This window comes from Meriones unguiculatus, chromosome 1 (genome assembly GCF_030254825.1).
Source record: "Meriones unguiculatus strain TT.TT164.6M chromosome 1, Bangor_MerUng_6.1, whole genome shotgun sequence".
Lineage (NCBI taxonomy): Eukaryota > Metazoa > Chordata > Mammalia > Rodentia > Muridae > Meriones > Meriones unguiculatus.
The window spans coordinates 174,350,406-174,356,278 of record NC_083349.1 but is presented as its reverse complement, the minus strand read 5'-3'; positions in this window follow the sequence as shown (position 1 = coordinate 174,356,278).

Below are 5,873 nucleotides of genomic sequence, written 5' to 3'. Positions count from 1 at the left end.
TTGTGCCTGTGCTTGTCCTTGGTGGGGCCTGGCGGAGCAGCGTTGGCGGAGCTCATGAGGGACAGTAAAGTGTCTTCCGGGCCTGTGACAGCTGGCATTCCCAGAGGGAATTATTCGTGATATTAGTAACACACACAATACAGCAGGAGCCTAGATTCCCCCCTCCACTCCATGCAAGATAATCATTGCATTTACTAGGATGCTGTGTTGGTCAGTGTGTTAGCTAGACACACTGGCCTCAGCAGGAAAATGTAAAGCTAATCCGCCTGGTCCTCACTTTGGTTCTACAAGAAGCAGTCAGTCAGGAACATCTTATACTCAGGACCTAGGACAAGCCAGGGGCTGACACATGGTATTCTGCTCAGTGTTCACAAAAAGACTTATCTAACATAATATGGAAAGGACAGACTTAAGGACACTGTGCTACTTCTATATGCCACTAGATGGTGATACCATCCCGTGGTAAAGTTCAGGAAGGGCAGGTGTTGCCATTCCTTTGCCGAGAAGAACGCTGTACATTTTCCTGACTCCCAGACTCCTCCCCACCGCGCTCTTGAAAGGTCAGTGTAGGAGTGTTTCTTGCAGGTCTTCTCCATCCCAGCCTCATCACTTACTTCATTCTCCCTGTGTCCTCATGTGGAGCAGGGGAATAATATTCCTTGTATCATAGGATTGGTATAAAGGGAGATGAGTGTTAGTCCCATTTGCTGCTCGTCTTCTTAGCAGATGAGGCAGAATAAAAATATAAACAATATAAGCAACAGCGTACATGGAGATAAACAGTGAGGACTTAAGTTGAGGGCTCCACCGTTTATCAAGGCAGGCTTGATAGGACAGGGCTGGTGCTGGTGATCCCGGTGGCTTCAGGTGTGACAGCACCCGAAGGAAGCCTTGTGTGATACTGTGGCAAGGCAGTGAGAAGCAGAAGACAGCAGAAGCTAACATAAACCCTGTCATGCCCTCCTGTGTTACACATAAGGACCGGGGCGTGAACAAACACATGCACTCCAGGCAGCAAGTGAGGCATTAGAAAGCTTCAGAAGATTTGTGGGGCCCAGAAATGAGGGCTTAGGCTGTCGGTGTAAGAAGAGGGTTGAGAAAAATCCCAAAGGTTGGAGATCACCACCCCCACGGACCCTTCAGCACTCACTTGCCAGGCCAGCTTCTCGGCACTCTCTTCCATGCCCCAGCTCCGTGCACAGTTTGTTCACCAGAGGCCCAGTACCTGTCTTCTCTCAGGCCTCTGCACCCACACGGGGCTAATGCAGAAACATTAAGTTAATTAGTTATTCATTTAATTTAACTTCACATTTGGTCTCAATTAAGCTTAAAATGTTCTTCCTTATAGATGCTACAATAGCACGTGTAATTAAAAGGCAATAACTCTTTGTGTTTCTACTTTAGAGATCCATTGGGAGGCTGGGCTAGTGTGTATGAGGAGGGGCATGGAGGAGGAGGTGGAAGAAAACGAGCATCTTGCAGAGCTGAGCATTCTGAGGCTTGATCCAGGTGTGAGGAGGGACTTAGACTTGGGTCCAGCCTGAGGGGGTTGTGCTGCAGGGGGCCCTGAGACCGAGCTAGGCAACAGACCTCGTCCACAAGGCTGTGGGATAGGGAGGTGGTGGGTGTGGAAGGGGGCAATCCTTTCAGCCGGGAAGTGGGGCCTACCTTCTTTACTAAGTGCAATGCCCCCCACCCAGAATGTCCACACCCTAATCCTTAGCACCTGTAAATGTATTCTATTATATGGTAAAACAAGCCTGTAGATTAAGGGCCTTGAGATGTTTGTCAAGTGGGCCCACTATAACCACAAGGCTCCTTGAGTGACAGTGAGGCAGGGGTAAAAGAGATAGGAAGATACTACATTGCTGACTTGGAAGACAGAAAAGGCCGATAAACCCTGGAATGGGGGTGACTTCTGGAAGCTGAACAAAACAAATAGATTCTCCCTTAGAATCTCTCTAAAGCATTGTCCTTAGCCCTGTGAAGTGGTAAGACAAAACATGGGCACTGTTCTAAGCCACCTGAAGTTTGCAATATGTTAAGCAGCACTGGGAAACTAATATACATCATCGGTGAAAAACAGGACATGACCAACTTGCAGACAGAAGCATAGGAAAGCAAAAGAAATCCCCAGTGCTGGGAAGCTGGGTCAGTGAGGACCCAAGGTTGACACCCCCCCGCCCCCAGCCCAGACCAAAAAGCCAAGCATGGTGGCAAGTTATAAACCAGCACTTGAGAGGCGGGGCCAGGCAGTATAGCTTAGTCAGCAAGCTCCAGGCTGATGAGAACTTACCTCAGATAAACAAAAACCAAGGCGCATGGCACCTGACGAATGACACCTGAGGTTAACTTCAGGCCCTCACATGTATACGTATCCACTGTGGTGTGTGTGTGTGTGTGTGTGTGTGTGTGTGTGTGTGTGTGTGTGCGTGTGTGTAAAATCCCCAAAGATTAATGCAAACACAGGGATGGTCACATAGCATCTAGTACAGAGGCATCCTTTCCATTTTTTTAGAAAATACTGCTCCCTCTACTGGCTACTTCACGGTTTAGTATCCCTAAGTGAACCAGAGTGTAGATCTGCCCCAATCAGAGCCATTTAATGACATCATCTTAAAGTATACTTTAACTACTCTGTCCCACACTCCCACCCAATTCCAGGCTTTAGGTTCCCTCACCACAGTTAACTGCTGCTTCCAGCTGTTTCTCTTAAGTGGAGCTGTGTTGTGTGAATCTGCCCCCTTTCATCCTGTTTGTGCCTTACAGACACGATATAAAGGTTGTTAGGAGCTTGAACACTGAGCCAAACACCCTCACTTCCAACCTTGACTCCTGGACACCCCTGATGAGTGATTCCCCGAGTCTGTACCTGTTTGTGTGTGGGGGGGGCACTAATAAGACCTACTTTATAGGTCTGATACATGATGACATTCGTGCTTACAGTACACTTTGAAAAATACCTGGTGTCTTCACTGCATATAATAATAATAAAAAAAAAAAAAGTCCTGTCTGCATGAATGACACGTGTTTATTTCCAAGTGTGGGTTTGGGTTAAAGGGTCAGTTCTATCAACTATAAAAAGTCCTTCCCTGTCCTAAATTGTCACTTTCCACTTAGGATAATCAACACGTTTCCAGATTGTTTTTCTGTATCTGTTTTTCACATCTTGTTAAGCCAAATGATACATTTGTCATTTGTTCTGATCAATGTTAGTAGTTCAAAAGAACTTTTACCTCTATAGATGTGAGTGATGGAAGTAGTGAGTGCAAACAGCTATCCAATGTAAAGCTAAGGAGTTATTTGAAAGCAAAAGTTGATGTTTAAACTGAGGTTTGTGGTGCCAGGAATACAGAGGGCATTAGTACTGGCACTTCACGTCTGAGAGTCATTTCTACTGTGAACATTCAAACCCAGCCTCTCCGCTGCCTGTTTCTCACCTGTGAGATAACAGCACATTTCTTTACACACTTGGGAATCAGACAGGAATGCCTACCTTCACCTGCAACTGAGTAAACTTGACAGGAAAGTTTACATCTTGAAGAACAGAATAGGAAATGAATTACTTTATTAGAATAAAAGCACTTAAAATGCCTGGGATACCTCCATCCTGAGCCTTCCATTGCCTCAACTCCGTCAGCACACGTGCTACATGTCCAGTTGGCACTCATCAGTGTGGAAGTGCAGAATGTGTTGTGTGCATGGAGGGAAGGCTGTGCTCCCAGGGCATTGATACAATCCCTCTAGTGCATTTTTACATCAATTATCCAAAACCCTGGATCAGAAAAGAATCTAGTTTTTCTTCCCATTTACCAATAAGAAATTTAATTCCTTATCAAAACACTACTCCAAATGCTTTGCTGGCTTGAGACATTCCTAAAATATGATGCAGTTTTGCTTAACTGACTGGACAAACATCCTTTGTAATAGACTTGGGAGGGACTGCTCATCTAGATCATCAGGGTACTGTCCTGGGAAGCTATGGAAGGACTTGCTTTCTCATATAGATTTCCTCTCCTTTGCACTTTCCAAACACTGGGGAATTGCCAGTCTTTCTGGACAGTGAATGGGCAGCACAGTCTGCCCTGTTGAGAGAATGGCTAATGGACGCTGAAATAACATGGGTATTTGAGGGATAACCCTAAACAAGCCCTGTCTCCAGGCAGGCCCTGAACATAAGGAGTGATGCATCAGGCATCACTTTAGGGTGCCCCATGTTGACAGCTCTGAAATTATTCAGTTTATTCTTTAGCCTTCCCCTTTGGGATTTTTATTTTTCACAGTTGGATATGTTTACTTTGAATATGTAAAAAGAAACTAGTCATTTCATTTCACCATACTAGTTAGTATAGATAAGAACTGTAGAAGGCAAGCCAAGCTACAATACTTTATATGGTGTGTGTGTCGACACTGTGTAAAGCTGGCTCTTACTACACAAGCTTGTGCTATCAATTAAAAAAAAAAATGGATGGTTCAATGATATCTGGGAAGGAATTTAGTTTTTTCACCTTTCATCAAAGTCCTCTCTGTGTAGGTAACTAAAATCTTACAGCTACTATCTACTGACTTTACAAACATCTTTTATTGTTGTTGTTTTGGTTTTATAGAGTTTTAAAAAAGGTTTATCATATATATGATAAATGTATATATATACATACACACACACACACACACATATATACACATATATGTTCTGTCTTCATGCAGACCAGAAGAGGAAATCAGATCCCATTACAGATGGTTGTGAGCTACCCTGTGGTTGCTGGGAATTGAACTCAGGGCCCCTGAAAGAGCAGGGTCTGAACTGCTCTTAACTGCTGAGCCTTCTTTTTAGCCCTGTTCTTTTAGGCTTTTATTTTTAAGCTCAAGGGAAATTTTATTAGAATTTAAAAGAAAAAACTCCAGGCCAGGCAAGCTGTTGATCTTCAACAGTTTCCTGGAGGGGGAAAATCCAGAAGAAAAAAGCTTTTTGTGGAACCAGCATCCGTCCAGGACTGGCAGCTGATACCACATGGTGGGGGAGGGCAGTGGCTTTAGAAAAATAGTAAGGAAGCCCAAACTATCAGGAAAAGCATAGTTTCTGGCAAACATCTGAAAGAAAGGGAAAAAAGAAGAAAGTTGCCTCTTTCTGAATTAGTATTTAGGAAGGTGAGCAGGCCTACCTAAGTGCCCAACTGGATGTTAGGCCAGAGATTCCATTCTCTTGAGCAACAGTTTACCCTCAATGGGCCTTCACTGTAACAGTCATCCCTCTGAAACAGTAACCCGAAACAATTTATGAACTAGATCAGGGATCAGGGTGCCCAAACATTTCTGCTCTCCTTGGCCTCTAGGTAGACATCTTTGCAGAGGAATGAAAAAGATAGATTCATGGTCATGAGACTTTCCAGAGTTGCCTGGCCAGCAAGCTTCTTGGGAGGAGGCACATGGCTCTCTGTGCTTCTTGGGGTCTATGCTCCACTTGGGCTGGCTAAGGCACCCCGTAGAAAGGCTCACAGGTACCCAGAAGCTTTCATGCCCTGAAGAGAATGAGCTTGAACTCTAGACTGCCCCCCTCCCCTTTGTTCTCAGAATGTTCTTATATATGTTTCTCTGTATCTTCCCCATGAGCCCTAGCAGACTAAGAATCAATTTCATTTGAAGGTTTTTGAATAAAACCTCTTCTGGAAACTTTCCCCACGGTCAAGAAGATAAAGGAGCCAGTTCCAGTGGAGGGACAACTGTAACTCATCCTCACCAGCCTTGACTCTTAATAGTCACTGGTTCTGGCCTCTTATCGTTAAGGCTGGGCTCCCATGAGGTGGTAGAACTTAGTTTTTCTATGCTCCTACAACAATATCAAGGAGAGATGGGAAAAAGGAGGGTCCCTAACC